The sequence below is a fragment of the Rhinoderma darwinii genome, chromosome 8, assembly GCF_050947455.1.
Source record: "Rhinoderma darwinii isolate aRhiDar2 chromosome 8, aRhiDar2.hap1, whole genome shotgun sequence".
NCBI lineage: Eukaryota > Metazoa > Chordata > Amphibia > Anura > Rhinodermatidae > Rhinoderma > Rhinoderma darwinii.
Genome location: NC_134694.1, coordinates 66,368,558 through 66,388,322, shown reverse-complemented (window position 1 = coordinate 66,388,322; position 19,765 = coordinate 66,368,558).

Genomic DNA, 19,765 nt, shown 5'->3' with positions numbered 1-19,765 from the left:
TTGCTGTATATTGTGATCGGTAGTCACTGTCCAGGGTGCAGAAACAGTTACTGCCGATTGCTTAACTCTTTCAGCACCCTGGACAGTGACTATTTACTGACGTCTCCTAGCAACGCTCCCGTAATTACGGGAGCCCCATTGACTTCCTCAGTCTGGCTGTAGACCTAGAAATACATAGGTCCAGCCAGAATGAAGAAATGTCATGTCAAAAAAGCAAGACGCATCCGCAGCACACATAACATGTGCATGACATCTGCGGACTTCATTGCGGAATTTAGAATCTCCATTGAAGTCAATGGAGAACTTCCGCAATGAGTCCGCAACCAGTCCGCCACTGGTCCGCAACATCCATTGTATGCTGCGGACACCAAATTCCGCACCGCAGCCTATGCTCCGCAGCGGAATTTTCAGCCACGTCTAAACGAAGCCTACTAAAAAGAAGTGGAAGGCAATGGAGAAACGGCTCCGCTGCGGATTAACGCTGCGGAGTGTCCGCAGCGGAATTCAAGAGCAATTCCGCCACGTGGGGCTTTGCCCTAATACAGCGTTCGCTGAACGTAAATTCCCAGAGAAGAGTCCTCAGATGAGTCCAGGTGTACTGGCCTCAGCTTCATCTATGCAGTGAGCATGTGCAGGATGCCGTTGGACTCATCTCAGAACTCGTCTCTGGTAATTTACATACAGTGCATGCTGTAGTACAACATCTTTTTAGATAAAATGATAAAACGGGTAGTTTTGAGAGGGGCATGTTTAGGACGCTATTTCCCAGCAGTATAAAGACATGCTGGAGGTTTAGTGCCCCAAAAGCTAGTGACAGGTCCTCTTTAAACTGTGATTCCACCTTTGCTGGAATTTGCTACATGACGTTAATAATTTTAACAAATCTTGCTTAGAATCTAACTACAAATACATTAACATCTGCTGAAAGTACAGCAGTGTGTAGTCAGATTCTGAGCTCCTGTTATCAGAATTTTTTTATATTAGGTGGCAAATCTGAGAGAAGGTAGACTTATGGGTTAAATATTAATCTATCACTATTAACTGGAGGACATTTGTTACTTCTCACCCTGAGATCATCAATATTAAATATCACATCAAGAAAAAATGGGCAAAGCTTGTCATACTTACTGTGTGACAAGATCAATTCCAGTTTCCATTTTGACACAAGCATTGATTAAAAAAGGGTTGTTTAATCAGAGACAGCCCCATGCAAAATGTGACCCCTAAGGCGATCAGTAGATCGCTCAGATTTCCGCTGCCGGCACCCCGATAAACAGCTGATTTTGCCGAGGGAAATGTAGTTTTAAATGCAGCCTTTCACATGAATGGCCATCCTTGTAATACTACAGGTGGCTAGGAAAAACTAAGAACAAATAGACACTACATAAGGGGAGTATGTACAGAATACAAAAATAAGCTTTTGTGCAATGAAGAAAGTTTATGAAGGCTCACCTTAAAGTGTTGGGCTAGGATAGGCACAACACTATTGTAAAGCATATAGGTTTGGAAGAATGCTGACAGTGTAGTTTCCCTAGGACATCAGGTGCCAGCTTTGCAGGGAATCAGTGTGGATCGAGAAAGAGGAGACCATAATTGGAATCCACCGCAAAACAAAAAGACACTTTCCAGGCACAAAGCTTCCAGGACGGTGTTGGGAGATATTTTTCTGTATTGTACAAATAAATACTAGATACCAAAGTATTGGGTAACTTTTTATTTCTACCATAAAGTAAAACATCTCCTAACACTGTGTCCTGGAAGCTTTAGGCCTGAAAGGTATCTCCTTTTTTGCAGTGGTTCCAATTCTGGTCTCCTCTTCTTCGGTAATTGTAATACAAGGACAGCTTGAGTCCAAAAGAATGGCTTATAGCTCATGTTTTGGCTCATAGAGTGGAGTCTCAATCAGGGGACCCTCACTCTATGATGTCCATATATCCTAATAGGGCATATGAACAAAAGTTGCCTTCATGAGACAATCTCTTTAATGAGAACGGTATACGCAAGAATGCTGTTTTAACCCTGCAGATATAATATTAAACTGAAAATCCTATTTTTAAGTACATGCATGTTTATCAAATTCCGCTGCAATAAAAGCAACAAGTGCTATTTGTTGTGGGTTTTACCTCCCCATTGAAGTCAATGCGGAAAACCTGTAACAAATAAGCAGCATTTACGCAAATACAATTGACATGCTCCGGAATAAAACTCTGCACCGCATGTCAATTTCTGACTCACTATTTACGCAGTGTGTGGATGAGATTTCTTCTATCTCATCCCCTTTACTGCTACTGTATTATGCTGCAGATTTTATGCAAATAATTCCATTGCGGAAAATCTGCTGTATTTACGCAATGTGTGAACTGACCCTAAACTACCCCACCAGCTGGTCCATGGAAAAATTGTCTTGCATGAAACTGGTCCTTGGTTAAAATAAGGTTGGGGACCGCTGGTTAAGACTATATTAGACCATGGTCAAGTCTTCTTTGAACTGATATTCAATAGGCCTCATAGTCTGCCAAAAACTGCAGAGAGGTGCAGGGAGTGGCAGTGGGATTACTCCTTAGGGTATGTGCACACGCTAGCTTCCTTTTACGTCTGAAAAGACAGACTGTTTTCAGGAGAAAACAGCTGCGTCGTTTCAGACGTAAAAGCTCCTCCTCGCATTATGCGAGGCGTCTTTGACGCTCGTAAATCTTGAGCTGCTCTTCATTGACTTCAATGAAGAACGGCTCAAATTACGTTGCAAAGAAGTGTCCTGCACTTCTTTGCTGAGGCAGTCAATTTACGCGTCGTCGTTTGACAACTGTCAAACGACGACGCATAAATGACAGGTCGTCTGCACAGTACGTCGGCAAACCCATTCAAATGAATGGGCAGATGTTTGCCAACGTATTGTAGCCCTATTTTCAGACGTAAAAAGAGGCATAATACGCCTCGTTTACGTCTAAAAATAGGTTGTGTGAACCCAGCCTAAGGTTATGTTCACACGCTTAACAAAAAACGTCTTAAAATATGGAGCTGTTTTCAAGGGAAAACCTCCTGCTTTTCAGCCGTTTTTTAAGCAACTAGCGTTTTTTACGGCCATTTTTTGAGCTGTTTTTCTATTGAGTCAATGAAAAACATCTCCAAAAATGGGTCAAGAAGTGACATGCACTCCTTTTTACGGTGCGTCTTTTTACGTGCCGTTATTTGAAAATGAGGTGTCAAATAATGCCCAGTCGGACCAGAACGCCGTATTTCTCATTGAAATCAATGGGCAGATGTTTGTAGGCATTCTGCTTCAGATTTTTCAGCCGTTTTTTGGGTCGTTTATGGCCCGAAAAACGTCTGAAAATAGCCCATGTGAACATACTCTCAGTGCTATTTATGTGAAGTGAAAACGTCTATGAGTAAGAACAGCTCATGCACGAAGCGGTAGAACGCGCAAATTCACAGAGAGCGGGGCTGACATGTGCTGAAGCGTGTGTCGTGTAAAAATTAGTTATCCTCTGTTGCATCATTCACTACAGATTTCTAAACTGCCTGAGGAAGTGACATCAGCACAAGAACTGTTCATCGGGAGCGTCATGAAATGGAGCAGTGGAAACGAGTTCCCTGGAATGATGACTCAAGTTTCACTATCTGGCAGTCTGATTAAATAATCTGGGTTTGGCGGATGCCCGGAGAATACTACTTACACAATGCATAGTGCCAACTGTCCACGTCTTTCTCTCTCCCTTGTTTGTTATATAGAGTTGCCTTCTTTTTTTTTTTTTTTTCCTTGGTACCAGCACCCCACCCATTTGGCCCAGGTTTTTTTTTTTAAATAGCAGGAAACCGCATAAGTGTTTCTAACTATTTGTTCACTGAGACACATTGAAATGTGAGCTGTTTTCTGATATGGACGGTGATGTCAGGAGCTTTCCCAGGGCTGGAGTCCCTGACCAGAGCACTTCTGATGCGCTCTGTCAGGGGGATTTGGTGACGTATTTCACTGTATGCCTATATAGTGGGATATGTTTCAGCCTTCCATCGAAGGTATACGTTGGGGATCCAGCCAATATATACCTCCGATAGAAGGCAATACGCTGATGTGAAGGGGGCCTTAGTTTAGCAGCAGCAGTGCCGTAGGGCCCTTGGGTTGCTCGCCCTGAAAGTGTTGTGTTTTGGTGGCATTGGTTGCCGTGCGATACTGTACCTAATAGAGTAGAGACCCACTTAAAAGATGTAGCCATGCAGTGGCAAGTGGGCTTACACAGTTTAATTAAAATGTTTACTAAGAACCTCATGTTCATATTTATAAATTTTGCTTAGCCACAATAGATCAATGTACAACAAGTGGATGTGCGCTCCAAGTTTTTCTCCTGTTCTTACATGATGGTGCCCCTGGTGTACAAAGCGAGGTACATAAATACATGGTTTGATCATTTTGGTGTGGAGGAACATGAGTGGCCTGCACAGAGCCCTGACCTCAACCCCATCATCAAACACATGAATTGAAACGCTGATTGCTAGCCAGTTCTCACACATCAGTGCCTGAACTCACAAATGGTATTTTGGCTCAATAAGCACAAATTCCCACAGACACACTCCAAAATACTGCCGGAGGCAGGGATTAATAGGTGCACAAAGATGGCGGACCTGGGGGCCTTCATTAGGCCCCCAGGTAGCCATAGGAACCATCACCCCCCGCAATTGCATTGAGGGGGGCGCTATGAGCTATTAGAGGGGGTCGCCCCCTCTTTCTAATAATTTAAATGCTGTGGTCGCTATTGACCGCAGCATTTAACGAGTTAAACGAGCGATGCCGCTCGTTACTCTGAAGTGTCGGCTGTAATAAACAGTCGACACCCGCATCGTATGGAGCAGGTTCACTCCGTGAGCCTCCATACTTCCCCTACCCGACATTGGCATATTGATACGTCAAATGTCGGGAAGGGGTTAAGAAACAACCCTTTTCCCATTTTTCCTCTAAAGTAATATAAAATACAAAAAATTAACAAAATTGGTATTGCTGTGTCCGTAAAAAGTCAGAACTGTAACAATATAACATTATTTAACTCACATGGTGTACGCCCCCAAAAAATAATGAAAGCACCAAAATCGCTGTTTTTTTGGTCACCTTAGCCCTAAAAAAATTTTTATAAAAAGTGACCAAAACGTTGTATGTAACAATAAAAACTACAGCTCGTCCTGCAAAAAAATAAGCCCTCACATCGCTCAATTGACGAAAAAAAAAAAAAAAGTTATGGCTCTCAGGATGTGGAGACACAAAACTAATGTTATTTTTAATAAATTGTTTTTAATTTGTAAAAGTAGTAAAATAAAATAAAAAATACATAAATTTGCTATCATCGTAACTGTATTGAGCCGAAGAATAAAGTTAAGTTGTCGTTTTTACCGCACGGTAAAAGCCGTAAAAACGAAACACAAAAACAATGGAGGAATCGCAGTTTTTACAATTCTACCTAAAAAAGATTAGTTTTTTTCAGTTTCCCAGTACATTAGACAGTACTTTAAATAGTGGCAATAGAAACTACAACTTCTCCTGCAAAAAAATATGCCCTCACACCACTTCATTGACAGAAAAATAAAAACATTTTGGCTCTTGGAAGGCGGGGAGTGTATATGTATGTATGTATGTATGTATGTATGTATGTATGTACTGTATGTGTATGTGCAATGATTGCTTTAGGACTTTATTTACTATTTGCATGCAATACCTATGCAGCAATTTGATTGCAGTTTGCTCATAGTATTCCTTTATAGTTTGCAATAAATACATCTATCTCCACAAGATGCCACCACACTTAAGGGGGTTTTATATTGGGCGATTGTCGTTCAGACGAGAGTTCAAATAACGCTCGTTGCCGATAATTGCCCTGTGTATAAAGGGCAGCGATCAGCAGATGAACGAGCAAACGCTCGATCATCTGCTGGTCGTATAGTTTTAAAAAAGTAAAATATTATCGTTGTCGGCAGCACATTTCCCTGTGTAAACAGGGAGACGCGCTGCCGACATGATAATAATAATGTATGGGTACGAGCGATCGGAGTAATGACCGCTCTTCCCCATCCATAGCTCTGTGTGACAGGATCAAACGAGCGCCCATCAACGATGTCTCGTTGATCGGCGCTTGCTGTACCGGCCGAATATCGGCTAGTGTAAAAGGCCCTTAAGACCTAATAGACACAACAGGGCCATTTGCAGGAGGCTGTACAGGCGTAACATGGAGTCCCTACATCTCCGTAGTATGGACCCTCAGGAACTCCATGTGCCATCGTATGGTGCTTATATTTTGCACAGTTTGCTAAGAATGTAGTTACTTCTCGATCGTACACCATCAAATGGTTGATGTACATGTACACCAATATTTTACACCAAAATACTGTTCCCATTCTAAATGGCACAATTAATGTCTCTTCTTAGCCACACCCTTTTCACGTGACACTTCAGAATTGCTGAGGTAGGCATAAAAGTGCTGTCATTGGCACAATTCTTTTTACGGATATTGCTTCCTGAATCTCCCCCCTTTGAATGCATGAGTATTTTGTATTTTTGTGAATCTACAAAATGTAGTGCTCTTTGTCAGTCTGGTCAATATTTTCTTATCAATTGTCCTATTTGCAGTTGTTTGCAGGATTAAAAATGTGTATGAAGGGTGAAGTGGATAATCGACCAGGGTTGTAGAGGGGGGTGGTCCCTTTACACATTAACTAGATATCATGAGGTTTACCCCCACATGGACTTTACCCCGTTCTTTGCTATGAGCAGAATAAAAGAATGTGGGGGAGGAGATATTAGGATATTAACCTGTACCACTTGTACCTCATGGTCACTAGTTGGACATTCCTGTATTTCTGTATTCTTCTAGTGCAGGCTAACCAGGTACATACAAGTCCAGACAGACATTTCTATAAATGTATATATCCTATTTTGACTTCTATGGGGCCTTATTTTACCTCCGTATGCCTGCAGAGGCATATATGTGAGTCCTACAGACAAAATTGTTGTCATGTTTTATCAGATTCCATATTGTGGATGTATACTCCCCTAGCAATGAGTCTAGAGGAGAATATATCCGTAATACAGTGCCATGCGGAGCCCCCATACAAGGAACGTGGAGTGCCTATAGTTTATGTAATATGGAGCTGTGGGAACTCTATGTGCCACCACACAGCCTCCATTGTGCATGAGGCCTTAAAGAGGCTCTGTCACCAGTTTATAAGTGCCCTATCACCTAGCTAATCTGATAGGTGCTGTAATGTAGATAACAGTGGTTTTTATTTTGAAAAACAATAATTTGTGAGCAAGTTATGAACAATTTTAGATTTATGCTAATTCATTTTTTAACTTTTTACCAAGTGGGAGATGTAAAGAGAAGTGTATGACGCTGACTAATCAGTGTCATACACTTCTCTTCATTCATGTTCAGCCAGGATGCGATGTCTATTCACACTCCAGACACTTCGGTAAAGTTTCTGTGGGACTTACTCACGGCACAGCGTGATCTCGCGAGATCACGCTGTGAATGACAGCACAGCGTGATTTTGCGAAATCACACTGTGAATGACAGCACAGCGTGATCTTGCGAGATCACGCTGTGCTGTGAGTAAGTCCCACAGAAACTTTACCGAAGCGCCGGGAGTGTGAATAGACATTACATCCTGGCTGGAGGCGATGTCTATTCACTCTCAAGACACTTCCGTAAAGTTACTGTGGGAGTATTTAACAGCACAGCATGATCTCGCGAATCACGCTGTGCTGTGAGTACAGCTAAACATGAATGAAGAGAAGTGTATGGGGCTGATTGGGCAGCGTCATACACTTCTCTTTACAATGTCTACTTGGTAAAAAGTTAAAAAACGCCTAGTTGGGCATTAAGAAACGAATTAGCATAAATCTAAAATTGTTCATAACTTGCTCAAAAATGATAATTTTTCAAAATAAAAACCACTGTTGTTATCTACATTACAGCGCCTATCACATTAGGTAGGGGATAGAGCACTTATAAACTGGTGACTGAGCGTCTTTAAATGGGTATTCTCCCAAAGACAAACCCTGTACAACCCCATCCCCCACTCCAGATACCCCTCCATGAACCACTACAGGTAGCTGCTAACAGTGGGACTACATGGTCGCCCATTAACTTCTTAGGGGAAATGTATAACCAACAGAGAATTTTTAGCCAACAAAATTAGCTGTTTTACGGACGTTTGGGCAAAAAGCTCATCGAAATGGCAGCTTCAATCAGAAAAGGGACAACCTTAGGGGCTACACAGAGACATTTGTTGTGTAACAGCCTCGTTAACAACTGTCTCATGACTTGCCTGTGACAGTTTTAACAGCAAGGGTATGTTCACACGCTAGCTGGCTTTTACGGCTGAAATGACAGCCTATTTTCAGAAGAAAACAGCTGTGTCGTTTCAGCCGTAAATGCTCCTCCTCGTAATATACGAGGCGTCTGTGACGCTCGTATATCTTGAGCTGCTCTTCATTGAGTTCAATGAAGAACGGCTCAAATTACGTTGCAAAGAAGTGCACTGCACTTCTTTGCCGAGGCCGTCAATTTACGCGTCGTCGTTTGACAGCTGTCAGACGACGACGCGTAAATTACAGGTCGTCTGCACAATACGTCGGCAAACCCATTCAAATGAATGGGCAGATGTTTGCCGACGTATTGTAGCCCTGTTTTCAGGCGTAAAACGAGGCATAATACGCCTCGTTTACGCCTGAAAATAGGTCGTGTGAACCCAGCACAATTGTGCAACTTACATGCAATTTTTTCTTTTTCTTTCTTGTTTTATTGATGTATTTGTCATGTGACAGCAAATAAAAATTGCATGTACACTACCGTTCAAAAGTTTAGGGTCACTTAGAAATGTCCTTATTTTTTAAAGAAAAGCACAGTTTTTTTCAATGAAGATAACATTAAATTAATCAGAAATACACTCTATTCATTGTTAATGTGCTAAATGACTATTCTAGCTGCAAACGTCTGGTTTTTAATGCAATATCTACATAGGTGTATAGAGGCCCATTTCCAGCAACCATCACTCCAGTGTTCTAATGGTACATTGTGTTTGCTAACTGTGTTAGAAGGCTAATGGATGATTAGAAAACCCTTGAAAACCCTTGTGCAATTATGTTAGCACCGCTGTAAACAGTTTTGCTGTTTAGAGGAGCTATAAAACTGACCTTCCTTTGACCTAGTTGAGAATCTGGAGCATTACATTTGTGGGTTCGATTAAACTCTCAAAATGGCTAGAAAAAGAGAGCTTTCATGTGAAACTCGACAGTCTATTTTTGTTCTTAGAAATGAAGGCTATTCCATGCGAGAAATTGCCAAGAAACTGAAGATTTCCTACAACGGTGTGTACTACTCCCTTCAGAAGACATCACACACAGGCTCTAACCAGAGTAGAAAGAGAAGTGGGACGCCCCGCTGCACAACTGAGCAACAAGACAAGTACATTAGAGTCTCTAGTTTGAGAAATAGACGCCTCACAGGTCCTCAACTGGCAGCTTCATTAAATAGTACCCGCAAAACGCCAGTGTCAACATCTACAGTGAAGAGGCGACTCCGGGATGCTGGCCTTCAGGGCAGAGTGGCCAATAAAAAGCCATACTGGCTAATAAAAGGAAAAGATTAATATGGGCAAAAGCACACAGACATTGGACAGGGGAAGATTGTTAAAAAGTGTTATTGACAGACGAATCGAAGTTTGAGGTGTTTGGATCACACAGAAGAACATTTGTGAGACGCAGAACAACTGAAAAGATGTTGGAAGAGTGCCTGACGCCATCTGTCAAGCATGGTGGAGGTAATGTGATGGTCTGGGGTTGCTTTGGTGCTGGTAAAGTGGTAGATTTGTACAAGGTAAAAGGGATTTTGAATAAGGAAGGCTATCACTCCATTTTGCAACGCCATGCCATACCCTGTGGACAGCGCTTGATTGGAGCCAATTTCATCCTACAACAGGACAATGACCCAAAGCACACCTCCAAATTATGCAAGAACTATTTAGGGAAGAAGCAGGCAGCTGGTATTCTATCTGTAATGGAGTGGCCAGCGCAGTCACCAGATCTCAACCACATAGAGCTGTTGTGGGAGCAGCTTGACCGTATGGTATGCAAGAAGTGCCCATCAAGCCAATCCAACTTGTGGGAGGGGCTTCTGGAAGCATGGGGTGAAATTTCTCCCGATTACCTCAGCAAATTAACAGCTAGAATTCCAAAGGTCTGCAATGCTGGAATTACTGCAAATGGAGCATTCTTTGACAAAAGCAATGTTTGAAGGAGAAAATTATTATTTCAAATAAAAATCATTATTTCTAACCTTGTCTATGTCTTGACAATATTTTATAGTCATTTTGCAACTCATTTGATAAATATAAGTGTGAGTTTTCATGGAAAACACAAAATTGTCTGGGTGACCCCAAACTTTTGAACGGTAGTGTACATACAACTCATGCAAGTCAACGTATTCCTATTTACTGAAATGGTCACACTACAAATGTCTGTGGGGAACATTTCTCAATTTCAATTAATTTATCAATCGACTTTTCATTAGTCGTTTCCCAATCAGTTTAGGCCACTTTCCCACCCCATTTTTTTCTGAACACTTAATGGATACATATGGCTATTGCTGTGCCGGAACAGGTTAAATGACCACAATATAGGTTTTGGAAAAAAATATTGAAGAAGAAAAAACATGGTGTAAAACTCATGAAGTCATGTTCATCACTCCCCTATGTACCTGAAATGCTGTGTCCTCTACATAGGCTTACTAGCCATGCCCCGTGGCAGTATCATTTTAGAGGTATTACAGAACTGAGAATATGATAAAAAAAAATATGGTGTGTGCAATTGCTAATTTAGTACGCGGTATATTAACACATGGCCTAGGGTAGCACCAGTTGTAAATGCAAACCTGTTTATCTGGTAATAAGTGAAGTAGACTTAGGAAGGGCTGTTTACATAGTCATAACGCTTATAATTGCCTACATAACCGGAAATTCTCTATGAACAGTTAGATTCCATGCACACGACCGTAAAATCGCCCCTTAATTAAGGTCTGTAATTACGGGACCATTAATTTCTATGGCGACGGACACCTTCCCGTATGTCTACGAGAGGCTGTCCGTGCCGTAGAAACCTGTTGAAAAAAAATAGGACATGTCCTATTTTTTTATTTTACGGACCGCGCTCCTATACTTTATAATTAGAGAATGGCTTGTATAAACGGCCGGCTGTCCGCGGCCGGCCGTTCCCGTAATTACGTGTTGTAATTACGGGCACGGTTGTGTGCATGAGGCCTTATTTTTTTGTAAGAATATTTGGGCAGACAAAAGCAGTCATGTGGTATTAACCTTTGTGTTCAACTTATAGAAAAATATTTATTTCTATAATTGTTGTTTAAAATTTACATTCTAAGGCGACCACAATTACGGACCCGCCCGGTTCTATTAGCCGCGGATACATTTCCGTATTGCTACGGAATGGTGTCCGTGCCGTAGAACCAGTGGCGTAACTACCGCGCGATTTAAGGGGGCCCGTGCAGCCAGCCGACACGCCCCCCCATATGCCCGGCTGCTCCGCTAGTAGCCGTTATGGTGGCTACAGCGGAAGTGCCGCTACTACGGGGCCTGTGCAGCCGAGCCTCTAACATGTATGGGCCCGGCGACACAGGCCGTCTCATGCCCGTAGGCATCACTAGCACCAGAGGGGGCCCCGGTGATAGCGACAGCCACCCCGTCTTGCAGTAATTGTGCCTGCATCTATAGCACTCAGGTACAAATACATGCATTAGCACTGAATGGCCGGGCATGTTCCGTGCCCGACCATTCAGCGCCTCACAATGATGCTGATTGGCGGGGCAAAATGACTTGCACGCCAATCAGCGCCTTTCATCGCGCTGCTTCCATGCTTGATATGCACTAGTTGACGGGGCAAGTCATTCTGCCCTGCCAATCAGCTCCTTTGAACGACACGTCGTTTATCTCCAGCAGACCTGCTCAGAAGAGAGCAGATCTGCATTGCCATCGGATGGCGTGGGAACGGGATCATGTGAGTATGTAAAGTTTTTTTTATCTTTTTCTAATAAAACTGTGAGTGGCATTCTCTATGGGGGGATTGTCTATATGTGGGGATGTGGGCCACTGTATACATTGGGGTCTATATGTGGGGCACTATATACAGGGGGGTCTATAAGTGGGGCTGTGGGCCACTATATACAGGGGGGGTCTATATGTGGGTTTGTGGACCACTATATGCAGGGGAGGTCTATATGTGGGCCACCATATACAGGGGGGTCTATATGTGGGCCACCATATACAGGGGGGTCTATATGTGGGGATGTGGGCCACTATCTACAGGGGGGGGTCTATATGTGGGTGGGCCACTATCTACAGGGGGGTCTATATGTGGGGATGTGTGCCACTATATACAGGGGGATCTATATGTGGGCCACTATTTACAGGGGGGGGGGTCTATATGTGGGGATATGGGCCACTATCTACAGGGGAGTCTATATGTGGGGGATGTGGGCCACTATCTACAGGGGGGTCTATATGTGGGGATGTGTGCCACTATATACAGGGGGATCTATATGTGGGCCACTATTTACAGGGGGTCTATATGTGGGGATGTGGGCCACTATCTACAGGGGGGTCTATATTTGGGGATGTGTGCCACTATATACAGGGGGATCTATATGTGGGCCACTATTTACAGGGGGTCTATACGTGGGGATGTGGGCCACTATCTACAGGGGGGTCTATATTTGGGGATGTGGGACACTATATACAAGGGGGTCCATAGGTGGGGCACTATCTACAGGTGGGTCTATATGTGGGGCACTATATACAGGGGGAGCTATATGCGAGACACTATATACAGAGGTGGGCTATATGTAGAGCACTATCTATAGGGGAGCTATTTTAGGGCACTTTCTATAGGGGTGGGCTATATGTGGGACACTACATAAAGGGGTGGGTTACCTGTGGGGCACTAGCTACAGGGGTGGGCTATATGTGGGACACTATATACAGGGGGAGCTATATGTGAGACACTATGTTAGGGATCTGCCAGGTACTTCATCTAGGTATACTCCTGGGATTAATCAATCCACACCTGAGGCCAGACCTGTTCGACTGACACCATCTCCCACCAACCAGGGTGGCAGGCTCAGGAGTGGGAGAGCCTATCGCGGCCTGGTCTGTCGGAGTTAGCTCCGCCCCCTGTCCTTTATTACCTGCCCTGTTCTCTCCCTCAGTGCTTGTAATTCTTTTGAATTCCTGGCCCCACTGCTGCTTGCTCCAGCCTGCTTCTGCCGTGCTTCTGCCTTGCTGCAGTTCTGCTTGACCTGCTTTGCTTGCCCCTGGCTTGCTTCTGTCTCCGTGCCCGCTCGGGTGTACTCACTTCGTCCTGGTCCTGACTGTTAGTTCGCCGCTCCGTTTCCTCGTGGCGTTCCGTGGCTACTGCCCCTTCCCTTGCGTGTTCCCTGTTTGTTTTCCTGTGCACTTAGAGAGCGTAGGGACCGCCGCCCAGTTGTACCTCGTCGCCTAGGGCGGGTCATTGCAAGTAGGCAGGGACAGGGCGGTGGGTAGATTAGGGCTCACTTTCCCTTCACCTCCTTCCTGCCATTACACACTATCTACAGAGGTGACGTGGAGCACTATCTATAGGGGAAGCTATATGTAGGGCAACACGGTGACTCACTGATTAGTACTATTGCCTTGCAGCTCTGGAGTCCATATGTGGGCACTATCTACAGAGGGCTGTATGTGGGACACTATCTACAGGGGCATCTATGTAGGGAACTATCTACAGAAGCTCTATAGGGGTCACTATCTACAGGGGGCACGGTGTGTGTGTGGAACACAGTGTATGGTACTATTATAATCAGGAACACAGTGTATGGCGCTTTATTATATTTAGAGGTGTTGAGAATTTTAACTTCATTTATAGGTGCAGAAATGTTTTAATAGTGAGAAGCTGAAGACATCTGAGTGGAAAACTGCAGAAATGGGTCATGGCCGGGAGAAATCCAACATAGGTCTGGACCGGAGGGAGAAGAAAAGAAACTAGAATCTGAGACGTCACCGGTGAGTTGCTTAATGTAAATGTTTATTCTGCCTCTAATCAGTACTGCAGTCACTGTATGATCTCCAGCGAGATGATGGGTGGTATGATTATGACACTATTGTTCAGGCCATGCTGGGAGCTGTAGTTTTACGCCTCACAAACCTTTTCGGCAGGGGTTGCACTAAATTGAGCTGTATTTGTTCTGGTGTTGTATATATGTACTGAGCTTGGTTCTTGTGTTGTATTTATGTACTGATCTTGGTTCTGATGCTGTATTTAAGTACTGAGCTTTCTTCTGGTGCTGTATATACATATGAGATTGGTTGTGGTGCTGTATATATGTACTGAGCTTGGTTCTGGGGATGTATATATGTACTGAGCTTGGTTCTGGTATTGTATATATGTACTCAGCTTTGTTCTGGTGCTGTATATATGTATGGGCTATGTTCTGGTGCTGTATTTATGTACTGAGCTTTGTTCTGGTGCTTTATTTATGTACTGAGCTTTGTTGTGGTACTGTATATATGTATGAGCTTGGTTCTAGTGCTGTATATATGTACTGAGCTTGGTTTTGGTACTGTATACATGTATGAGATTTGTTCCAGTGCTGTGTATATATGTACTGTGCTCGGTTCTGGGGATGTATATATGTACTGAGCTTTGTTCTAGTGCTGTATTTATGTACTGAGTTTGGTTGTGGTACTGTATATATGTCAAAGCTTGGTTCTGGACCTGTAATTATATTGGAAATATTTATAATAACAAAATTGCAGGGCAGATGGAATTGTTCTCAATTCATTGCATATTTCATGGGACCTGTTTGGTAGTTTTAACCCCTTGAACCGCCACCATGCGGTTATACATCACCTGACAATATTTCCAAACATTCCCTTGTATGTTTTTTTCAGATGCAGCAAAATTTTTAAAATCCACTTTTAAAACGGCGCACACTATATGCTAATAACTCATTAAAGGGTCATGGGGCGGTGCCGCTATCCTGAAGAGTCACATAGTCCTGCCTCCAAACTCACCTTTCCATGTTTGATTGACATCTTCCTGGCTGATGCAACTTTCTCGGATGCACCATTGCCTTGTGGCACTATACACAAGGGGGGGGGGGGGGGCTTTGTGGCACTATACAAAAGGGGGAGCTGTGTGGCACTATACACAAGGGGGAGCTGTGTGGCACTATACACAAGGGGGAGCTGTGTGGCATCATACACATGGGGGGGGCTGTGTGGCACCATACACAAGGGGGAGCTGTGTGGCACTATACACAAGGGGGAGCTGTGTGGCACCATACACATGGGGGAACTTTATGGCACTATTTACAAGGGGGAGGTCTCTGGCTCTATCTACATGGGGCTGAGTGTGGCGCAATCTACAGGGGTCAGTGTGGCACTATCTACTAAGGGGGGGCTGTGCTGCACTATCTACTAAGGGGGGATTGTGTGGCACTATATACAGTGGCAGCAGTATAGCTCTATATACAGTGGGGGCTTTATGGAGATATCTACAGGGGGGCTGTATGGCACTATCTACAAGGGGGAGGTGGGGGGCGCTATCTACAAATGGGGTGTGACACTGTCTACAGGCGGGGTTATATAGCACTGTCTACAGGGTGGGTGTATGGCACATTCTACAGGGGGCACTATTTATAAGGGGGGTTGCTTGTGGCAACCGGGGGGAGCCCCGGTCAAGAGTTTGCTATGGGGCCCAGTCTATCCTAGTTACGCCCCTGTGTTGAACCATGCTGGGAAATATGGAGCATGTCCTACTTTTAGATTTTTTTGCGTGCCATGCTCCCATACACTGTATGGGAGCACGGCACGAAAATGCCGTAATTACGGCCCGCGGGTGTCGGCGGCCGTCAGTGCCTGCAATCGCGAGTGTGTGATTACGGCCGTGTGCATGAGGCCTAACTCCAGGAAATATCTCAAAGGTCATTTATTGACCAGGGTTATGGAATTCTACTTGCCGTCAATGTATTATTATCAAAATAGTGCTGTTTTGGAGATTATGTCCTTTACTAGGCCACAACTGAAACTTGAAATGGTCATCATGACGAGTAAGCAAATCTGCCATGTGCCACCCATGTGACCAAAGAATATGGGGCTTATTTATAAAACGTGTAATTTTACAGTTTTATTTTGAAAAATTTGTACATAATTTGTACAAAATTCACAAATCTGTTGCACAGATATATGTGAATTATACACAAGTATTTCCCTTTAGAAATCTAACTTCGCTAATAGGCACCCCCCTAAACCAAAAGGTGGTAGACAGGGCCGCCATCAGGAATTTCATGGCCCCCTACAGCTAAATTTTCTGGGCCCCCCTACTGTGGCACCGCTTGTTAATGGTACTCCGTCCAGCACTATATCATGCTACCCAGGGCCGCCATCAGGGGGGTATTAGGGGTACTGATGTGAGAGGCCCGGCCAAACCTAATTGAAAGGGGGGCCCGGCAAACTGCCGCGACTTGCCTTTGGTAGAAAAAAAACAGGCCCCTGCAATGGGGCCCGTTTTTTTCACCAAAAGAATGTCGTGAGCTGCGGGCCCCCCTTTCAATTAGGTTTGGCCGGGCCTCTCACATCAGTACCCCTAATACGCCCCCTGATGGCAGGCCCTGGGTAGCATGGGGATCGTCATGGGGGCCGTCAAACACCGCCGCCCGTGCGACCGATCGCGCGCACCCGCAAACTCCCGCGCATGCGCACCCGCGACCGCCTGGAACCGCGCACCGAATTTTGAGGCAGATTTTGACCTGCCCACACTATCTTGCCACGTTTTTTGCCCGCGGCGATTGAGGACAGCAGACAAAAAAACGCAGGGAAAAATGCATTTTCTGCCTCCCATTGATTTCGATGGGAGGTCAGAGGCAGAACTGCGGCAAGAAAGGACGTGCTGCTTTTTCTTTTTTCCGCGACTGGCTCCCGTTGATTTCAGATTAAATCAATGGGAGGCGGTTTTGGAAGTTCTTTGGTGCTGATTCTGACGCAGTGTTCGAGTCAATGTCAAGGCCAAAAAACTCTGTGAACTGGGCCTTATTGTTAGAGCTTATTCAGACGAACGTGTAATACATCCGTGCAACGTGCGTGATTTTCACGCGCCTCGCACGGACCTATGTTACTCTATGGGGCCGTGCAGACTGTCAGTGATTTTCACGCGCCTCACACGGACCTATGTTAGTCTACGGGGCCGTGCGGACTGTCAGTGATTTTCACGCAGCGTGTGTCCGCTGCGTAAAACTCACAACATGTCCTATATTTGTGCATTGTTCGCGCATCACGCACCCATTGAAGTCAATGGGTGCATGAAAATCACGCCCAGCACTTCCGCAGCAGTATAAACTATGGATGAAAACAGAAATGCACCACGTGCTACAAACATACAAACAGAGTGTCATAATGATGGCGGCTGCGCGAAAATCACGCAGCCACGCATCATACGCTGCTGACACACGGAGCTGTTATGGACCTTTTGCATGCGCAAAATGCCACGTTTTTTGCGCGCGCAAAAAGCACACGCTCGTGTAAATCCGGCCTTAGGGTAGGAACACACTAGGCATGAACACTGCGGATTTTATGCAACACATTTTATTGTGGAAAATCCGCAGCGTATCACAGTCGCAGCAGAGTGGGTGAGGTTTGAACAAATCTCATCCACACGCTGCAAAAAAAATGGACCTGCAGTGTGGCTTTTTAAGTCGCAGCATGTCAATTTATTCTGTGGGATCGCTGCTCCTCTGTTGCGGAAATGCTGCGGTTCTGCCGCAAAAATCACAAATGAGAAAAAAAAAAAGGCACTTTTAAATTGATAAAAAAGTTTAGACTTGCCCCGGCCGTAGTCCTGGTGACGCGATCCTCTATTCTTAACGCAGCCCGGCCTCCTGTCATGACGTTTCATCCCATGTGACTGCTGCAGTGGTCACATGGTCTACAGCGTCATCCCAGGAGGCGGGGCTACATTCAGAAGAGAGAGATGCGTCACCAGGACTAATCTACCCGCCACTCAGTCCCTGCCTACTTGCAACGACCCGCCCTAGGCGACGGGGTACAACTGGGCGACGGTCCCTACACTCAATAGGTGCACGACAGACAAACAGACAAGGGTACAAAGAAGCCTGGGAAATGGGGAAGTTGCCCACGGGAACACCGTGAGCAACAAGCGAGGTGAACGAGCCTAGTCAAACCAGGAGATGAGCGAGGTACAAAAACGCAGAGCAGAAGAGTGGTCAGAAAAGTCAAGGTCAATCACAAGCAGAGGATCAGTAGTTCAAGAAGCTGCAGCAGGGCCAGGAAACCAATAGAGAAGAATCACAAGCAAAGGAGGAACAGGAAAGGCAGGTATAAATAGACAGAGGGCGGGAGCTAGCTCCGTCTGGCCAGGCTGTGATAGGCTCTCCCACTCCTAAGCCTGCCATCCTGGGTGGTGGAAGATGGAGTCAGTCTCACAGACATAGAAGCACGTGCCGACTGATTACCTATGGGCGTCGACACAGAAGTTGTGTCTGGCAGATCCTTTACAGTACCCCCCCTTTTATGAGGGGCCACCGGACCCTTTCTAGGTGGACCTGGTTTATTGGGGAAACGAAGGTGGAACCTCCTGAGCAATACCCCAGTGTGAACATCCCGGGCGGGTACCCAAGTCCTCTCCTCAGGCCCGTATCCCCTCCAATGGACCATGTACTGGAGGGAGCCTTGGACCATCCTGCTGTCCACAATCTTGGCCACCTCGATTTCTACCCCCTCAGGGGTGAGAACAGGGACCGGAGGTTTCCTCGAGGGAGCCAAGGATGGAGAGCAGCGTTTAAGGAGGGAGGCATGAAACACGTCGTGTACTCGAAAAGACGGGGGCAACTCCAGTCGGAAGGAGACAGGGTTAAGGACTTCAATGACCTTGTATGGCCCTATAAACCGGGGAGCAAACTTCTTGGACGGGACTTTAAGGCGCAAATTTTTGGACGATAGCCACACCAGATCCCCGACCACAAACAAGGGGTTAGCAGAACGTCTTCTATCTGCCTGAGTCTTTTGTATGCCCTGGGACGCCTCTAGGTTCTTCTGAACCTGGGCCCAGACTGTGCACAGTTCCCGATGAACGACATCTACCTCGGGATTGTTGGAACTACCAGGTGAAACAGAGGAGAACCGTGGATTAAACCCAAAATTACAGAAAAAGGGGGAGACCCCTGACGAGTTACTGACCCGGTTATTAAGGGAAAATTCGGCGAGGGGAATGAATGAGACCCAATCATATTGACAGTCAGAGATAAAACACCTTAAATATTGTTCAAGAGACTGATTAGTCCTCTCAGTTTGGCCATTAGTTTCAGGATGGAAGGCAGAGGAGAAGGACAGATCAATCTCCAACTTTTTACAGAAGGCTCTCCAAAACAATGAAACAAATTGTACCCCTCTGTCAGAAACAATATTGACAGGGACCCCATGGAGATGCAGGATGTGTTTGACAAACAAGGTAGCTAACGTCTTAGCATTGGGTAGTTTCTTGAGGGGCACAAAGTGGCACATCTTACTGAAGCGGTCTACTACAACCCACACCACCGACTTGCCTTGAGATGGAGGCAAATCGGTGATGAAATCCATGGAGTTATGGGTCCAAGGTCTCTGGGGAACGGGCAAAGAACATAGTAAGCCCGCTGGTGGGGACCTGGGAGTCTTGGACCTAGCACAA